The following is an 18,472-nucleotide window of genomic DNA, read 5'->3' on the forward strand; positions in this document are numbered from 1 at the left end:
TCTTTGCAGGAATTTAATTTTGAGTTGCAAAGTTTAACTTCTGCTTGGAGGAGATTTCCCATTGCTCAGCAAAATGAACAAGCAAATTCCTTCACTTTGAATTTAGTCAGGGAGACAGAGCAAAGCAGTATTGGAACAAGATACCCAGATGTTGTGTAGGATCATCATCACTTTACTACCCAACAGGAAAACAGGAGGCAAAGGGAAGGAGAGAGGTTGGGTACAAATGCATTCATTTATCCATGGGACTAATCATACTTGTTTATCCATAGTACTGTAGACTACAAATTATTTTTTCTAGGGCATGTGGCAGGCAATTTTAAAATCAATAAAAGAATACAAAGACTTCTGCAGCTGAAACTGCAACCATACCTTGGGTTACTGCTGTAGGCAAGCAATATTTCAGTCTAAACAGCCAAAGTTATTTATAACATTTCACACCCCTAGCACTGTTTTAATATCTTCTTTGTTGTCCCTGAGGTATTTAAGCTCCACTGTTAGGGAGTTCCTCTGTGTTCTATTATTTCAAGACTATTTGCATCCAGGATTCATGAGTGCAGTGATAATTATGGTTGGCACTGGGAGGCACTCTGGGAACAAAGGTGCTTAGCTCAGCCTCATTTTAGCCAAAATGTTTACCAGTGATAGCCCAGCTGTCCTTTACAGGAGCCTCCTGAACCTTTGAGCAGTCAGACCTGAGGATTGAGTTTAATTCTTAGTGGTTTCAGTATCCTGAAGGACTGAAACCTGGAGCTCCCTTCTCTTTATTCATTCTGCAAGGCTGAGTTCTCACAATGTTTTTAGGAGCCCTCTCTATGGAACAAAATGAGATGGCATAATTTTTACAGCTGTGAAGTCAACAGTTCAGTTGACTCTCTCGAATGAAATCAGAATCTGTTTTGACATTTTTTCCTTAATAATGTTGGCCTTTTAGCTGAAGTATCTAATCTCTTTACTACCATAGGAGTAAAAGAGTTCAGCTTGTTTTGTTTACTGAAATGCAGAAATAAATAGAGGGGGAGCATCGATGGTTATGTATCTGCAGGTATGTGAAACCCTGCTAGTTAACAGAGAGGAGAAACCACTTGGAAACAGGCATTTTCAAGGGTAGGAGAACCAAATAAAATCTGTTAATTGTGGCTGTTAGGTTGAGGTTTTAGTGACTCATGTCATCTCCCAAATCTGTGCTTTGTGCTTTCCAATGCTGATGCCTCTGGTGGATAGCTGAGATTTTATTTAGAGCCATCAGTTTTTTGCTCTCTGTGTTTGGACAGAGAATTGGTACATGCCATTTCTGAGCTCAGAAATCAGAATTTACTATGCTTTCAGTTTTATATAGTAGAGTGAGATGGAAAAAATAGAGCACCTGTACTGTTTCTTTGGTTCTTGAGCCACTGACCTAGATTATGTGACTGAAGTAGACAAATATGTTCAGTTTCTTGCCAGGCAGCCCACAGTGCATGAAATATCAGATCAGCTGGTTCACTGAAATGAAAAAGTCTTGAAGAAAAAAAGGGGAGAAGTCTGGCTACAAAACTCAAATTAACAAAGATTTGAATATTAAACAAAAAAAAAGTATACTTAGAGCAATTTAAGTTTTACCTGTCAAAGATATCTATTGATGCTTTTTAGAAGATCCTATTTTTATTTTTATTGATGGTTTTGTTCAGAAGATCCTATTTGTACCATCTATATGCCTAAAATATAGAAATACTTCTGCGTTATTCATGTATTTTCAGATTATGATCTCTACACATGATTTCTTGCAATGTGTTTTTTTATCCTGAATTATTTGACTTTTATGTGTCTTTGGTCATTCTTTATCTCCCACTTGTCTAAAGTATTTTTTTTTTCCAGTTTTGTTGAGTCTGTAAAAGTTTTCCACAGACTCCATTGAGATACAGCTAAACTTTACAGGCAGTTGAGGCTTAAAGACACCAATAAGATTGTTGAAGAAATCTTGTCTGGTTGTCAGATTTTACATCTAAATTCATTATTGTTGTGATGTGACTTATTTAGAAACAATCTGTACAGGTCATGGACTGCCCTATAAATACCAGTGACAGCTGGAAAGCCCTTAGTGTAACAAAATTTCTGTTTTCTACTCTCAGGTGAATGTAAATTCTAAAGTCTTTGTATTTTTTCAAAGTTCACACAGAAAACATCCATGTCACTAAATTGTCAAGCTGTGCATTCCATCATGGCTATGTGCTGGCTACATTTCATTGACTGTGGTTGTTATTAAGGTGTCATAGTCTAAAGCAGCTAATCAGGTGCAGAAGTCAATGCAGCCCATTAAAAATTATGATAGAAAGGTGTGCACACAGGCAGTCCTGGACAGTTTTCCCTATTGAAAAACACTTTGAAATAAAACACCTCTCCAAAGATTCCTCTTTGCCTTCCTAGGAATGGAAATGAAGATGTGAAAGCTGCTGGGCTCCACTCTGTACAAGGTGCATTCATGGAAAAAATGGGATGTCTAGCAAGAAATGGAGTACATTTATAATTGCCAGGCTATTAGTCCAGCAAAGAGCAAACTGCCCTCTGCCTCTTGTGATTGACTTATGGCTGGGAGAGCAGAGAGCTCTGCTCTGGGTGTTTATCTGCAGTAATAAGCAGTGGAATTAGTTCTCTGGGTTGGCTGAAGTCCTGCTGTCTTCTCAGCAGCTGGCAAACACAGTGAAATCAATCTTGCATCTTTTACAACTTCTGGATTCAATTTAGGAAATAAATACAAAAAATGATCAGCATTTTTCTAGCAGATGAAGACTGAAATATACGGTTATCATTAAGCAACTTCAATAAGAAACAAGGGTAAAGCCAGGGCAAATAGATCACAAATTTATGCATGCCAGTCTTTGCATCAAAAGCAGAGTTAGCCTGAAGGTTCTATTTGTTCATCCTTTTTAAATCTTCAATGCAGAAGGGCTTCCTCCAAGAGATCCCTGTGCCTATTTCATTTGGGCTCTAAATAGTCTGCTTATGGAGTTTGCACCACTCCAAGTCTTATCTTGGCCCCTACTGATTTTGGAGTTTCAGGAGAGAGTTACTCTTTGAGTGATGGACCTATGAAGCTGCTGCATTTTGGTAACTCTGAAGGGTAGGCTGGGAAGCTGGGTTTTCATCTCTCTGCACTACCATTATTTTATTTTGCAGCACTATTTGCTTCTTCTTGCACAGAGAGACTGATATCTACCAATTCTTCTGGCCTAGGCTGGAGTTCACTATAAAGACAATTTCATGAGACTGGGCATGGATTTGGGTTATTGGCAGACAGAGTAATCCAACCTGTTAACTTTTACGTTTTCTACAGTGATATTTCCCAGTTTTTGCCACATCACCTCCCTACTGGCAAGAGTAGTGCTGCACCCCTGGGACTGCCTGCCAGGACCTCCTTTCGGAACCATATCTCAGGCTGCTGCTGGAAATTTTTATTCCACAAAATATTTCTCTATGCTCTAGCTAATTCTTGTCAAGGTCAAACATCTTATTGCCCAATTTAGGGTGTATAGAACAGCTATAGTATTGGTCTGAGGGCAGAAACATTATAAGTGATGTTTTTGTTATCTGTCTCCTTTGATTCTGTGTCCTTTTATTGCCCTTCTGTGGTCTGACCACATTATGTTCCATCTTGTATGTAGCAGGTGGATGTGATTTTGTTTTTCCAATTAAACAAAACTTTAATGAGTATAGTACATTTATCTAAATAGAAATAAAAATCTATAACTCCTACCTGGCTTTTAAAAAGTTTTGTCAAACTAGTCTGCCTAAAAGTGCTTTCACACCAAGTCCTTTATGTGGATTAGAGATTATTGATGCTTTGTTTCTTGTGTGCAGTACATGTAATGTGATATTCTGTCAATGAGGTTTAGGTGGTCTTTGTACAATATACCCTTTTATGTCCTTGAGCTTTATCAAGTTTCTTCTCTGGAGTATCTAATGTGACAGGAAATTCAAGGGACTCATGCAGCTTGTGCCTCAATTTCCTGTACTGCTGTTTTAATTATATTATCAATAGCACAGGCTATTCTTTGAAATTTCCCAGATTTTGGTTCTCTTGCTCTGTTTGCCTGGGTGTGTCTAAACAGCAACACCTGGGTCACAACCACATCTGCTCCTTCCCAAGTCAACAAATTTTTCAGCTGTACTCAGTGATGTTGTATTTTCCAAATAGCCTGATTCACTCCTAAGGCAACCAGGACACTCTGCAGGGAAGCATGAGAAGATTTTCAGGGAGGTTAAGTAGTGCTGTTTGTCCTTGTGGCCTCATTTGAATCCACAGTAGCAGCGCCTTTGTCATTGCTGCAGAAAGGAGCAAAGCAATCCTGTCATGTTATTTCCGGCGGTGCAGACACGCCAGGAAGTCAATGTGCCAGGTACTGCCTGTGCAGGAATGTCACCATGAGGAAAAGGACCCAGAGCTCCTGGGTGCCACTGCAGAATACCAATGTTTTCCCCTGTCCCAGTTAGGGCCTTATGGGACAGTCTTTTAAGTTACTCAAGTAATTGTTAACGCAGTTGCTAGGAGATAAAATGTGTTAGATCACTCCAATAAATGTTTTTAATTAAATCCAAAGAGACCATGGGGTAACCCTTATGTTACCAGAGACTTTTTATCAAGGGGAATTGGCAAAAATTTAACCCAGTCGTGTATGATCAGTGGAAAGTACTGGTTCCTGTTAAAGACCATGGATGTTATGGATGTTCCAGAATAAACAGTGTTAGTGTTACAGTCTACACTGATCAATTTATTCTGCTTTTGACTTTGGCCAGAATAAACTTACTGCCTAATTTTACAGTGGAACTTACTGCTTTTGTAAAATATTCTTGTATTTAGGTGTGTAAAAAGTAGTAAAGATGCGGTTGAAACTGGTTATTTCTTTGTTTGCTTTGTGCTGCCTGGGGACTTCATCAGTTGAGAGCAAAGCATTTTATGAAAAACTCTGGCTTCACTGACCTCAGTGAGGAAGGAGTTTTATCCCCTGCCTTTAGAGGAAGTCTCTCTTTGATGAGAGTGAGGAACAAGGATCAAATCCAAGACCAAGCAGAGTGAGTAGTTTTCTATGCTCTCTCTGTTAGACAAATAGAAACCTTTTGTTTCTCTCTACATTGTGTGTTTTGCACCAGTTGGAGTCTATAATTAGTCTTAATTAAACTGTAAATTTAGGGAGTTCCACTGAGATCAGTTGTCATTGAGAAAGAAATATGAATTAAAGCTTTATTTTTGACTAAATTTTAATAAGGGTTTACATTTCTTTAAATGTTTAATTAATAGCAATTATCAGACTTCTCCAAGAAGCATTTTAAACCAATAAAGGACAGTGTTATGGTAGAGCTGAATTTGAATCATGTTGTAAAGCATGAAAATGTACAAGATTCCCCACTTTAAAAGACTTTTCAAACATGACTACTGTGCAATTAGCTTGTAAATGTTTCACTATTTATGGTTCCAAACTGAACTTCAGTGATTTCTATTGAAAGGCTAGTTCTGTCAAACACATGCTGAATTGGATTAATTTTGATATTTCAAAAAACTCATTGTCTTTAGGGTGATAGATTCTAGTGCTATTTATTAATCTATTCTATAAATTTCTATGTATTTGGAATCAAACCTAAGAGTTTAGCTATCAAAATCCTTTTTAAAATCTTTGATTTATGCTAAGGTACAGCATTAGGGGGTGATTGTTTGGGTTTCTTTGCTGTTGTGCCACCAACTTTTCTTTTTTGAAATGGATAGATCTGTCAAGACTGGAAACAGCGGTTTCAGTTTCCATGCAGATTATTTATCTTAGCTGGAAGCCCAAAGTGCAAGAAAGGAGAGTTTCCAGATTTGAACTGGAAGAATTGCCTATTCTCAACTGTGTGAATTTGTATAACAACTTCTCTTTTGCTTAGCACCGTGGGGGAGAATATATTGAGTTCTGATTTTGCTTTCTATATCAAGTCTGTGCTTTGATGATTAAACAGATCAGGTAAGATACTCATTTAATTATACACTGTCCATATGTACATCAGTATGTTATTCTTGGGTGAATGAAGCAGCCCTTTCAATCTAATACTTTGGTTTTAAGGTTATAAATGTCATTGTCTCGCTAAGTTTTCTCTCAGCTATGATATAAGGCTGCTGTGCGAAGGATACTATTGATATGTGATACTCTTAATTTACCAGTAGGATTGCTCTTTATAGTAGGCACTGAAAAGAAGTTATGGAAAGTGCAGTGAGGAGTATTAAATGATGCAAAATAGTCTAACGAGGGTAAGGCTGTGTACAGAACACAGAGCAATGGTTCCCTCCTCGGGAACCAGACAGGGCCTGGAAAAGCCCTGCTGGAGGGCAGTTAGGGATGGGCAAGAGAGCACTTGCATTTGGGGAAGGGCTGGAGGCAGCATGAGCCCTGAGACAGCCCATCCACACCTGCTCCCCTGCAGGGCTGCCAGGGCTGGGGGCAATGCTGCCTCGCTGCCTGCTCTGACATTTGCAGCCTTATCTCAGCTCTGCAGCTGACTGAAAGCCCAGTGAAGCCATTGATCTGCTTCTTTTGAATTCAGTGGACCCCAGATTGGGATCATAAGGAGAGAAGATGAAAGAATGAAAATAATGAAAAATTTCTATACATTTCTATACATTATATATTTCTAAATGAAATAATTCTATACATTAGAATCTTCGGCCACTGGATTATGAGGAATGGGATGAATCGATGGGGAAACTCCCGCAGACTCAGTGCACATTATTTCTCATCTTGCTTGAAAGATAGAATGTATTTGCTACCTATAAATTCAATATCTGACATTATGAAATCCAGTTAGTTGACTGGATTTAAAAGCAGGTTTGGATGTAAATCTCTTTTTTTTAAAGTCTGTTGTTGTGACTAGATCAAGTATTTCAAATTTTGTTTCAGTTTTTGAGTCTGCAAAGTGAGAAAGTACTTTGCTGGCATGTTCTTGTTGTGGTTACCTAAGAAACTTTCATAGAGTTGGAAGCCTGGAACCTTTTTCTGAGTGCCAGGGGCCCCCAGGAGTATGCAGTCAGCAGCTTTCAGAGTCAGTGGTCAGTCTGAGCAGCCCATCACTGCAGAGAACACACTGGTGGGGAAACGACAATAGGTAAAATGAGAGACTCCATCTGGGCCAAACTGAATGCCAAATGAAAAATTTTCCAATTAGACTGTTTTAAGTAATAGAAATAAATTAGAAAATCAAAGAACAGAATTTTCCATAATTCCTAAAATAATTAAGAACTACAGACCCAGTCTATGATGGGTATGATTAGAAAGAAAAAAATATGAAATGTGTGTTTACAGAATTCACTAGATCTAAATGTCTGAAATGGAAAATATCACATGGACAACTTAAAAATTTATTGCAAGTCAGCTCTGCAGCTTGAACTAAAAATGAATTCTTTGCTTGTGAAGAAATATTTTCCCCCCTCTAACTATGTGGGGCATTGCAAGAAAATGGATCTCCCCTTAGGGGGAAAAACCCCCAAGGTTATTTTCTTTAATTGCAAGTCAACAGGTGAAGGAAATTAATGCCCATGGACCAAAAATATGCTTTTCAATGCATTGGGTTCTTTTTACCAGGTTTGCTGACTTTTTAATATGGAGCATAGCAGGAAGTTCACACTTGTTCCTATCCTGAACATTCTGGTAGAGAAACTGATATCAGACTAGGAGGAGAACTCCGGGTATCTGGCATGATTACCACACAAACTATTTCTAAAATGGTTAACAAGCACTTGATGAAAAATATCTGACTTTTATTCTTTCCTATGAATAATTAATAGCCTGTCATGATGTTGGCTGTTGCTTCTGATAAGAATCCATAGTTTTTAGGTAGTTTTGAAAGAAATTCTCCCACATTTCCTTCACTTGGAGCCTTAATGTGGGTCACAGTTGTTTGAGATAAAGGCACAGCAGACAACAATGCTGTGACAGGATTTGGAACTATTTAAATGTAGTAACTGAAGCTAAAACTGTAAAACTCAACTGCAAAGTCTTCTTTATTATTGTCACTTTGTCCTGTGCTTTCTAGGTGAAGAACTTGCATGACTTCTTGTGTCCTGTAGAGTTGCACAAGATTTAGTTGCAATACTTCAGTCTCATATATTAATCAAATTCACCTTTCCATTTATAAGTTATTTTCTAAAAGTTTTTGTGTTTGAAGGTTTACTAAAGCCAGTATAAAGCTTAGTGATGTGTGCTACATAAAGCATATTTTAATAAGAAAGGGAAAAAAACATTTAGTGTTTTCCAGTGGCTGTCATGCAGTCAATTCTCATCTTTTTCATTTAGTCTGACATATTTACATATGTACTATAATCTACCAAAAAATAGAAATATAGAATAGATTAAATCAAATGCAAATAATTCTATTTATTTTAATTAACCTAATTAATTAGTTATATTTATATTAGCTGCCTATGTTGAGAATGGCAATGACTGAGGTTCCTGGCAGAGGATCTTTGGAAGTTCATGTCTGGGTGAAGAAAGTGAAATTAAATTCTCAAATAGTACATATAAATTTACACATATAAATATGCATATATAAATAAGATATTAGTAAGGTGCCTATACCAATATTTGACAGCATTCTGGGAGGAAAATCTGATAATAAATCTCATTAAATGAAGTGATATACCAGTAATATAATAAAATAGTTTGAATTCTCCTGGTATCAGTTCTTTTAAGTACATTTCTTTTAAATACAGTACTTCTGTATCATGCAAGTAGTTTGCCTTTAGAGCACAAATTGGATTACTCTCTGCGGTTCAAATTAATTGTCATATTAGTATCAATAATATTGGATTGAGCTTCCATATCTCTTTCAAACTGAAAAATTTTAGTCTCATTGCTGTGTTATTCCCCAGACTTAGTCACATTCTTAAACCTTTGAAGAAATATGAAAATAACATTGACTCCAAGAAGTTAGAAGGAATTGGTTAGTAAGTTGATATATTTTCAATTATCTTTCATCAGAAGGTCTTAAAACTAGCATATTTTTAGTAGAACAAGAGAAAGTTTCAGAATTCTGAAATGGAAGTCTTTTTATTTGTCAATGTCAAGAAAGGATAAATAAATCCTGCTCCAAATGTCTGCCTTAAACAGACTCCTAAAGCCTGTCTTCACTGCCTAATGCCCCAAAATACCATTATCTGTCTCTAGCCCCACAATTTAGTGAGGCAAAGCTGCTTAAGGGGTGTTATCTCTGGAGATTTTTGTTGCATGTCTTTTGCATCAAAAGTTTAAAGGATTTGCAGAAGCTGCATATTGAGCCCCTTGTCTCCTGTTGTGACCAGCTGTCCTGAAGTGGTCATGAAACATGAGTGAGTCTGGAGCTGGATCTTAGCAGTTGCAAGGTGATCTCTAGCAACACAAATAAAATGATATTTTATGGTTACTCCAGGCGTGAACCTGAAGGATATTTTGGCATATACAAATGATTTCTACACATGCAAATGCTTTCAGAGAAAATGTTACAGCTATTTTAGTAGAAAAGCATTATTTTGCCATTGTGACTGCTTAATAATTAACATCAGGATTGTATTAAACAGCTACTAATGCTTTGAGGCTTCTGAGTTTAGATATGTCCGTGTGTTAGGGGACTGCTGTGTGTTTGCCATCTCTCAGGGATCCATCTGAATAGATGACATGACCAATCCATTGAAAGCTTGGTTTCAAAGCTCTGTGTAAAACCACTGTCAGGGCTGTCAAACAATGATGAGGCAGAAAGGACAATTTCAGCAGTATCTAAAGCTTTAAATGATAGGCTTTTGTCCAGTTACAAGTGTTGGCAGTGGTCTGTGGTGCTAGTCAGTATGTCTAAAAGGAGATGAATATACCCTCAAGGGCAACCTTGTAAATACCTGTTATTTAGAAGTAGATTAAATTGGAATCTCCCCCTATCTTATTGCTCATATTTCCCCATCCCACAGGTAATTTTCAGCTATTCATACATGTTCAGAGTCTAGGTTGGCGCTAGAATTCGGTGTCACATGATTAAAGTGACAAAGTAACAGTAGGAATCAGAACAATGTTTTTTAGAGCGTCATCTCTCTGAATTAGGGTGGTGTTTTTGTGTAGCCTGAAGGGGTGTGGAGAGCCAGGGCTGAAGCGTGGGAGAGAATATGCTTTCTTAAAAGCACTGCACACTGCAGATACCAAATTGTATCTTAGCAGCGGTGATATCTCAGAAAAAGGCTTTTTTCTGTTTCTATACATGCTGCATGCACATGACTGTACTTGCATATTAATTTTGTTTTCATTTCATTTGGGGATAATTTTATTTCATTCTAAGCACAGGTGAATTTAAAACACCATTAAGCTATGTTTATTTCAGCCTATGATTATTTTTTTAAAAAATACTTTGGTGAGAAAAATAGCCTGTATATTAAAATTGGAACAAAGTTATATATGTAAAGGTTTTATACAAATAACCAGCTTCTGAAAGAGATGGGGTTCGTTAAGCATAAATTTTACATCCAAATCATTAATCATTCCTAAATTTTTAAACCTTAATCAGATCACAGAGAGAACAGTCAAATACTGAATTATGAGAGAGAGCTGCCCAAAAATATCAGAAATCTAGTTCAGCACAGAAACAACAAAAAATATTCAAAGAGTGATTTTATTATACCTATTTACCACAGACTCTTTCTACTGCAGACTTTCAAGCAGTTAACCTTGAATTTATCCTTTAATGTGATCATACAATTAAATCTATCTCACAAATGTGTTGCCCTATAGATCATTTCTGATCTAGCAATGTTGTTTCTGTTTTCATGATGATAAATTGAGTGAAATAGTAAGGCTTTTATTCATTAATTCTTTGTCTTGTTCTGTATTGATATGATTTTGGACAAATGAGTGTTATCTGCACATCACTGCAGAAAATACTCAAATGTCAAATATAAACAATGTGAACAGTCTAAATGTTTTATTTCAAATAATATCCAAGCTAACCCTATGGAATCTTATTCAGATTATAGACTGTCTTGGAATTTCCAGTAATATTTTCTGCTATTTTTTTCCCTGACTTTCCCCATCATATACTCATTTCTTAATACAAGGTTGGAGTGTTTTAAGATACAGATGGCTGGTGTATGGCTAACAGTGTTTAATAACACTTGTGAGAATGACTAAACATTGGCTGAAAATATTTCTCTGCACTGTAACTGCAGTGAAATTGCTGTGCTGAGAAAATTGCTGTTGAATCAAAATGCTGCTCAAGTAAATAGAATAATTTGTTTCATTCATTAGGGTCACTAGACAAATTAGCTGCAGCTTTTCCTACAGACTAACACTACTCCATTAAATGTGGAAGAGTGGCAAATGCAGAGAAGTGTTGATGGAACGAGGAAATGATTTGAAATATTAATTCTGTGGAAACCTCTGTCAATATTCTTTGCAGATGAAATTATCCTAGTACCATGATAAATTCTCAGCTGTAACAAATACAACCAGTCTCTTATGTCCATCTGCACATTTTTATCTTTCCTGAGTCCTTCCAATTCTTATGAAAATCAGCAAGGAGCTAAAATATAACAATTTCTTTACTGAACAATTTTAAAGATGGGTGCTTAAATCTGACATTTAGCTGCTGGGTGACCTTGTTCCCACAGATTGCTGCAGGACAGGAGCCTGCTCTTGGAGCCTGCTGGCACTCCGAGTGTGTCACCAGCGGAAGCTGTAACGCCTGCAGAAGCTCCTGTCAGGAGCCATCAGATGATTGCAAGAACTTTCAGTGGTCATGGTCCAAGGCTAGAACAAAAGACTTTCACCCCTAAACTGCCTAACTTGAGAAGTACTTGAGAAAGACTGCTAAACTAGCTTCTGTTTATCTTTATTTAAATAAAGATATTGTGTATCTTTATTTATTTATTGATCATCCAGATCACATTAGTAGAGTTGATAATTTTACTTGTTCATTAGTGTTATGAATCATCATATACAATCCTTTTTTTCTGCTTTCTTGATCTCAAAACCATTTTTTTCTATTTGGATGATCTATAGATGTGCTATTGATTATTAAATATGACCTACCCCCGGCTCCCTCAATTTTCTTCTTTTATGGTTTTAGGCAGATTTCACAGCCATGATTTGCTATGGTGGCTTATGAAAAATGAAATAAAGTCTTAACCCCCCTCCCATGTTTAAATGCTGAAATGTATTTCTGATGAGAAATCATCCCCTCCAAATGAGCAGATATGTCAGACTGGTGGAACAATGTCCTCATGGGATAATTTCTGCATGAAAGTTTTCAGAAAGCACTGCGAGAATACTCCTTTTTCTTATAGTTCTTGAGGATGTTTCTTAGTTCTTTTATTCTGTTAGAAGGCTATAAACTAGATGTGATCAGAATATTTATTGATGTAAACATTTAATTCTAATTCAAAGTCCATCCATATTTAAGTCATCTTAGCAGGCTGAAGCAACAGCATTTTGATGCTTCTCATAGATGAGAGCAAACATATCCAACAGCTGTCTCTCCAAAACTAATATTCTTTAATAGCCAAGCACCCAGACATCTGTTTTAGGTGGTGGCAGGTTTTGTATAAACCTATCCACTTCACATTGTTTTGTCTAGGGGCACTAAACTGCTCACGGGACAGAGAAGCACAGGGTGAACTCCTTCCCAAATGTGTCCCTGGCATTCTGCAAATGACAGCCCTCCCCAGCCTGCCCCCTAAAAGTGTCTTTGTTTAAGTCCTAGGGAGATTTTACTACTATCAAGAGATTTACTACTATATTTCTCCTCATATTCTAAAGCCACAATGTTTTAAGAACAAGTTTAAAATTCAGTATATTTACCCAATAAAAATAATTTGTTTTAGTTTTTAATACCCTGGAAAACTAGGGGCACTAAGAGTTTTTCTCCACACCTCTTTTACATTGGCATACAGAGTTAATGTTTTTGTCTAACACTGCTGAAGTGTAACTGCATAACTGCAGTGTACCAGTAATGAACTTTACCTACCTGAACAGTGAGTGTTTAACTTTCAACTTTCCCTCTTTTATGTACAGATGATGAAAACTTTTTTCAGTGACAGCTGTTACAACTTGCCAGGGATGCATTAGTTTACATAATAATTCTATGCATTTTGAAACACTGGTAACACACGGAATTTTATCTGCTGGACATATTCACTTGGCATTTTGCTGCTTTTCCTGCAGTCAGACTTGAGGCCTGACTGTTTTATTGACTATTTTACCAGGTCCAGTGTTTTATCCACTTCTGCCTCTGTTTAATCCTGGCACTGGAGCAGCTCAGTTTTGTAAGACAGACACAGTTCAGCTAAGGAAGATGTCATTGCCCAAAGACAATGAATTTTTTTATCTGAAAGGTAATTTTGTTGTGAAGTATTTTGGTACAAGAAATAGGGCTGGCTTTTTCTGATACATGATTAAATTTGGCAATATATACTGCATTCAGTAGTGTCTCTAAGTAGGGTACAGCTGGGCACTTCAGGGTCAGGGCTTTCTGTTCTCTATGTAATGCAAAGAGCAAAAACATGGAGGCAAAGAGCCCCTCGGCCTCTGAAACTTTAGAAATCAGGTTTGGTCCCTTGAAACTAAGCTACATTGTTGGTTATGTTTTGATTGCAGAAGTGGGGTAGAAAAGAATTCATCAGGAATGTTTCTTGTGATGGAAATATCTTAACAGCATGGTATCCTATTTTTAATTTCCCTTTTCTTGTTGTATTTGCTAGTGGAAAGAGAAAGTGGTCTGAGTCAACATCTGAAGACAGACACAGTTAGCAAAATAAATCAGAATTACTGTAACGAGGTGTTGAAATGAAATGCTGGCATGCACTGCTGTTATCAAGTTTAATAAAGGTGTCAGAAGCAAAATACACATATTAAGCCATAAATCCCAAGATAATTCTGTTCACTTCAGTTTAGATTCCACAAGAAAATACAACAGGAACTCCTAAAGCAATGCACCTTTATCAGTCTGTATCATGTTTTTATTTACAGATTGTCTTTGTTCCAAAAGGAGGTATTTTTTGAAACAAGCATGGTGGACAGAAATAAAACATGAATGGCTCTGGGGATTCATAACTGAGCAGTCAATAAAGATTTTGGTGCTACTTCATTGAAATGAATGTATCTTTGCTAGGGGGTGCAGATAGTGATTTTCTTGCTTGATTTCACACCTGTGATGAGGAATGGAAAACCCTCAGTGCTGACTCCTGCAAGTTACTATTTAAGAATACTATAAAATGAAGGATTTCAGCTCTGATTCTCTTGGACTAAAGGCAGAGTTCTGCACAGGTTTGCATCTCAAAAAGAGCTTTTAAACTACTCAGAGACTTTTTTCAGGGGAAAAAGAAGTAATTGTTACCCTTGCTGATAATTTTAAAAACCCAACCCTGATTTTCTCTTTACACCTAAAACAGTTCAAAGAAAGTATTTTCAGGCTCTTTCAGTTCTCTGTAATTGTTATTCACTCTCTAAGCTCTTTAGTACCCTGGAGCACAGTCTGCTTTCTATTTGTTCCAAAAGGTGAATATCCTCATCCTCAAACTGTTCCATTGTTAGAAGCGGAATTGTGTGGAATCAATTACTTTTCAGTGTGACTAATGAATCACACTGGGTTCCTGTCCTATGAGCTGCAGAGTTATTTTACTCTAAACTAAGCAATAATTTCCTGAATTCAGCTGGCATCTTTCATCAGAGAAAGTCATACTATCAGTTGGTAACTAACAGCTCTTTTTTAACTTTAGGCTTGGTTAGTCTAATCCAGACAACTATTTTTTTATATATATATATATATATATATATATATATATATATATCACTATTTAGCTATTTATGCTTCAGGTAATATTTGCTGGATTTTGGTGCAAATGTTCAAGTTCCTTCAGGACACAATCATGGTAACCCAAATTGGGATTCCTGAAACTGGTAGACAGTTTGGAAAGTATTCATTTGGTTCTCTTCTAACTGATTTCCTCAGTGAAGGGGAAATATTAAACCCTACTTAAGTTCTGTGCCTAAATATGTTTCATAATCTTCTATCAGAAAGTAATTAAAATTCAATTCCCTTAAACAGTCAGGCCACTTAAGGGAATGTATTCAATCATGGAATCGACACCACAGTTTTTTTGGATAATAAATGTGCTAAATGGGCACTTGGCATCTCTACTATTCTTCAGTCATAAATGAATTTTATACTGTCATTGCTTCAGTGGCAATTTAGGATTGAACTGTTGCCATGCAGTCTATACTATGATATTTATTGAATCAAAACACACTGAGTCACTGGAGTTGTCCTTAACACCTCAGTGAGTGAGACTCAGAATTTAGAAATATTTGAGTCTGATACAAATCTTGCTTTATCTATTCTGCTGATACATGTCAGCCAGACGAGAAGGAACCCTTACAGAATTCAGCAGGGTGAGTAATCTTTGATTAGATAAGTGCTGATATCAGAGTATCAAGATAGCTGAGTTTTTAATGCTTATACATATGACTGCAGACTTTGATTAGCTTTCTAGCCAATCAATGCCACAGGACATCCTGTCCCTATTACCATATCACACAAATGTTTAGTATTAATCTCTTTTCACTTACATGCTTTGAAAAGGACGAGGTCATGCACTCCTGATTTTTCTTCCTTATTGAGAAAATAGTTTTTGAAGAGTTGGCAGAATTGTGTAGTTGTACCTGTATCTTCACCAACTGGTGCTTGAAAGCACCTAATAAAGTAACTAAACTATGAAATAATGTCAGCTGCTCTCAAGTACATCTGACAAAAACTTCCCAAGGACAAGGAGTGAACAGCATCTCAGGATCATCAGTGTCATTTCAAATGAAGTCAGGGTATTTCCCTCCTATTTGCATGTCAGATCAATTACAGTGACCTGCTTCTTGATATCAGTGAACAATGATTTATCTGTTTAGCTACAAAATGAGGGGTTTATATTAAAAGAAATGAAAACCCAAAAGTAACCACCAACATGAATTTGAAGCAGCGCCCCAGTTAAAATGGTGATTTACTGCAGATATTCCAAGATTTAACTAAGTCTCCTGTGGATGCAGACAATAGCAAGTTAAGTGTTACCATTTGTCAGCTGAATTTGTATCATTATGCCAAAGTTAATATGTAGGGAGAGTCGATTTGTCCTTACTGCTGCCCTAACAGCCTTTCAGGGAGATTGACTGCTAGAGAAAACCTGGGATCAGTAAACAGCCCATAGGAAATTCTCCATTTATGTTGTTTTGGTTTTTGGACAGCAGATACATTTTCAGTAGGAACTTAAAATCCCATTTTATAAAGGTCTTGGGCTTACTATGAAACTTCCTTTTAAAAAAAAAACCTTACCTCTCTGACTTTCCTGCCTCGTGTGATTTAGGATATTATTTAACAAATGTATCCAATCCAATTTCACCTTAATCTGGCACCTCTTGTGCCAGATGCATGGGGCAGGGAACTGTGGCCTAGGCCATGTAGAAGGTTTTGCTTTTTTTCCCCTAGGAAATGGCCATAGAGTGATCAAAGGGGCCTTTGGAGAATAATTTGATGTATTCATACTGTTATTATTTCAAAAATGGGTAATATGTGTACTGCAGGAGATAATGGTGGGGAGAATAGGGCAGAGTCACTACTCTGAATTTGCTGCTCTAGTTCTGATCAGTTGTTATATCCTGTGCTTTGCTTGCTGCTTTAGCACAGGTCTGGTGTTTTGTACAGCAGTATGATGCACAAGTGAGTGAAGTATGCTGGCATTTAGCAGGATAAAATTCCTGATGGCTTCCTCTGCTGCTGTCCATGTCAGGATCAGCTGTGCTGAGATGTGGATTTTCTTTATTTTGTGGCATTTTTTCCCATCTTTTGTTTCATAGATGACTTATCTTATGATATTCATTGTCATATTAGACAAGCTGGATTTTTTTCCTCATGTGTAGCTAAATGTATTTGATAGTCAGGATAAGAACTGTAAATGGATCTTAATGTTTAATTGCATAAATATTTAATTATTAAAAAACCCCAGAAAACCAAAACAGCCAAAAACTTAGTTTTTTTTTAAAATTTGGGGGGGGGGGCAGGGGAGAGATGCTCCTGAAATTGTTTCTCTTAAAAGTTTTGGGAAGGGTTTGTACTGTCAAAATATGATTGTGGAAAGTCTTGTGAGATTTTGTGAAAATTAGATTTGTGTTTTATTTGCCTGTGGTATGGTTTCAGCCTTCGTAAATATAAAACCCTTTGCTTTCTCTATCAGTGTTTATTTTTCAAAGCTAAATCCTTCTCTGCCTGTGATGGACAAAAAGTTGTATTACTTTTCAATTTCAGTCATTATAATAATTTCATTTTACTTGTTTCCATGATTTACTTTTTTTCCTAACTTCCTAAATCAACAAGAACAAGCTGGCAGCCCTGCAGTTGTATGACAGTGCCATACAGAAGGGACTTGCAGCTTTTAGGATGTAACAAATCATTTAAATTCTTGTCATTTGCATGATGGTCTCCAGAAATTGGCATATGGCATCATGAGAAGGCAAAATAACAGTGTAACATCAGCTGGCTGTGAATGCTTGGAAAAGACAGTGAATACATTTCCAAAGGATTCAAAATGAAGGCCTAAGGGAAGTCCAATACATACTATCCTGAACGTGTTTGCTTCTGGTTAACATAAAAATAGAACAGATGTGTTTGGAGCAGCTTTGATAAAAGTGCTGTGCAGAGTGTTTGAACTGCAGTGAACACAGTGATTCATCCTTGTAGGAGTAGGCTCACGTGATGTAACAAGAAATGTACCAACATTTCTTACAATTTACTGTATTCTTAAGTGTCAGGAATCAAATGTATTCCAGCACAGTAAACAAAAAGGAAGTAGAGAAACTAGTCACATAAAAAATGTGGTTTCATAAGCCCATGACAAACTGCCATTCATATTTAGAAAACGAGGAATTTGGGTCACGAGCTTTTGCTTCTCCCTACAGCCAGGAGTGTGTGAATGGAAATTGTTGACTGGAAAAAATGTAAAGCATATACAGTGATGTGAATAAAATTTATTACAAGTTATCTCCCTGTATTACCATAAAGCCTGTCCTTGAAGCATCCTGATGCCTTTGGTCACTGTTATGCCTTACATTGAAGAATGCAAGATCAAATTTAAGGATAACAACAAGAAACACAGTGAGGACAAAGAATCTGCAGATATTCTTGTACAGTAGCATACTTGAAATACATTAGTAAATCCTGGTTTAGTCTTAAAACTGTGTTTCAGGCTTTTCATGAAAAAAATGTCTTTAGTTCACCATATATTTCTATAACCCTTTTTCCTGTGGTGAGGAATTCCCCAGGCTAGCTCTGTTTTGTGAACCCTTCTTTCCAGCTGATCTGGATGTGTCTTGGTGGTGTTTCATTGAATGCGCCATTGATTCAATTACAGTTAAAGCAAATTTCTCTTAGCTCCTATTTTGCCCTTTCTGTACAGTCTTCATGGGTTACTGCAGGAATTCCAAGT

General features: G+C 36.9%; 1 protein-coding gene across 1 annotated transcript in view; it reads left to right on the plus strand.

The window, feature by feature from the left end:
* Positions 1 to 5,041: 5,041 nt before the first annotated feature.
* TFPI (tissue factor pathway inhibitor) overlaps positions 5,042 to 18,472 on the plus strand; it is a 141,943-nt gene continuing 128,512 nt past the window's right edge. The window contains exon 1 of the mRNA XM_088058956.1: positions 5,042 to 5,049. The gene's annotated coding sequence lies outside the window, so the exon portion shown is untranslated. The remainder of the gene's footprint in view (positions 5,050 to 18,472) is intronic.

The sequence above is a fragment of the Pseudopodoces humilis genome, chromosome 8 (genome assembly GCF_049639895.1).
Source record: "Pseudopodoces humilis isolate 2021_Gansu_Grassland_sample_001 chromosome 8, ASM4963989v1, whole genome shotgun sequence".
NCBI classification, from domain to species: Eukaryota; Metazoa; Chordata; class Aves; order Passeriformes; family Paridae; genus Pseudopodoces; species Pseudopodoces humilis.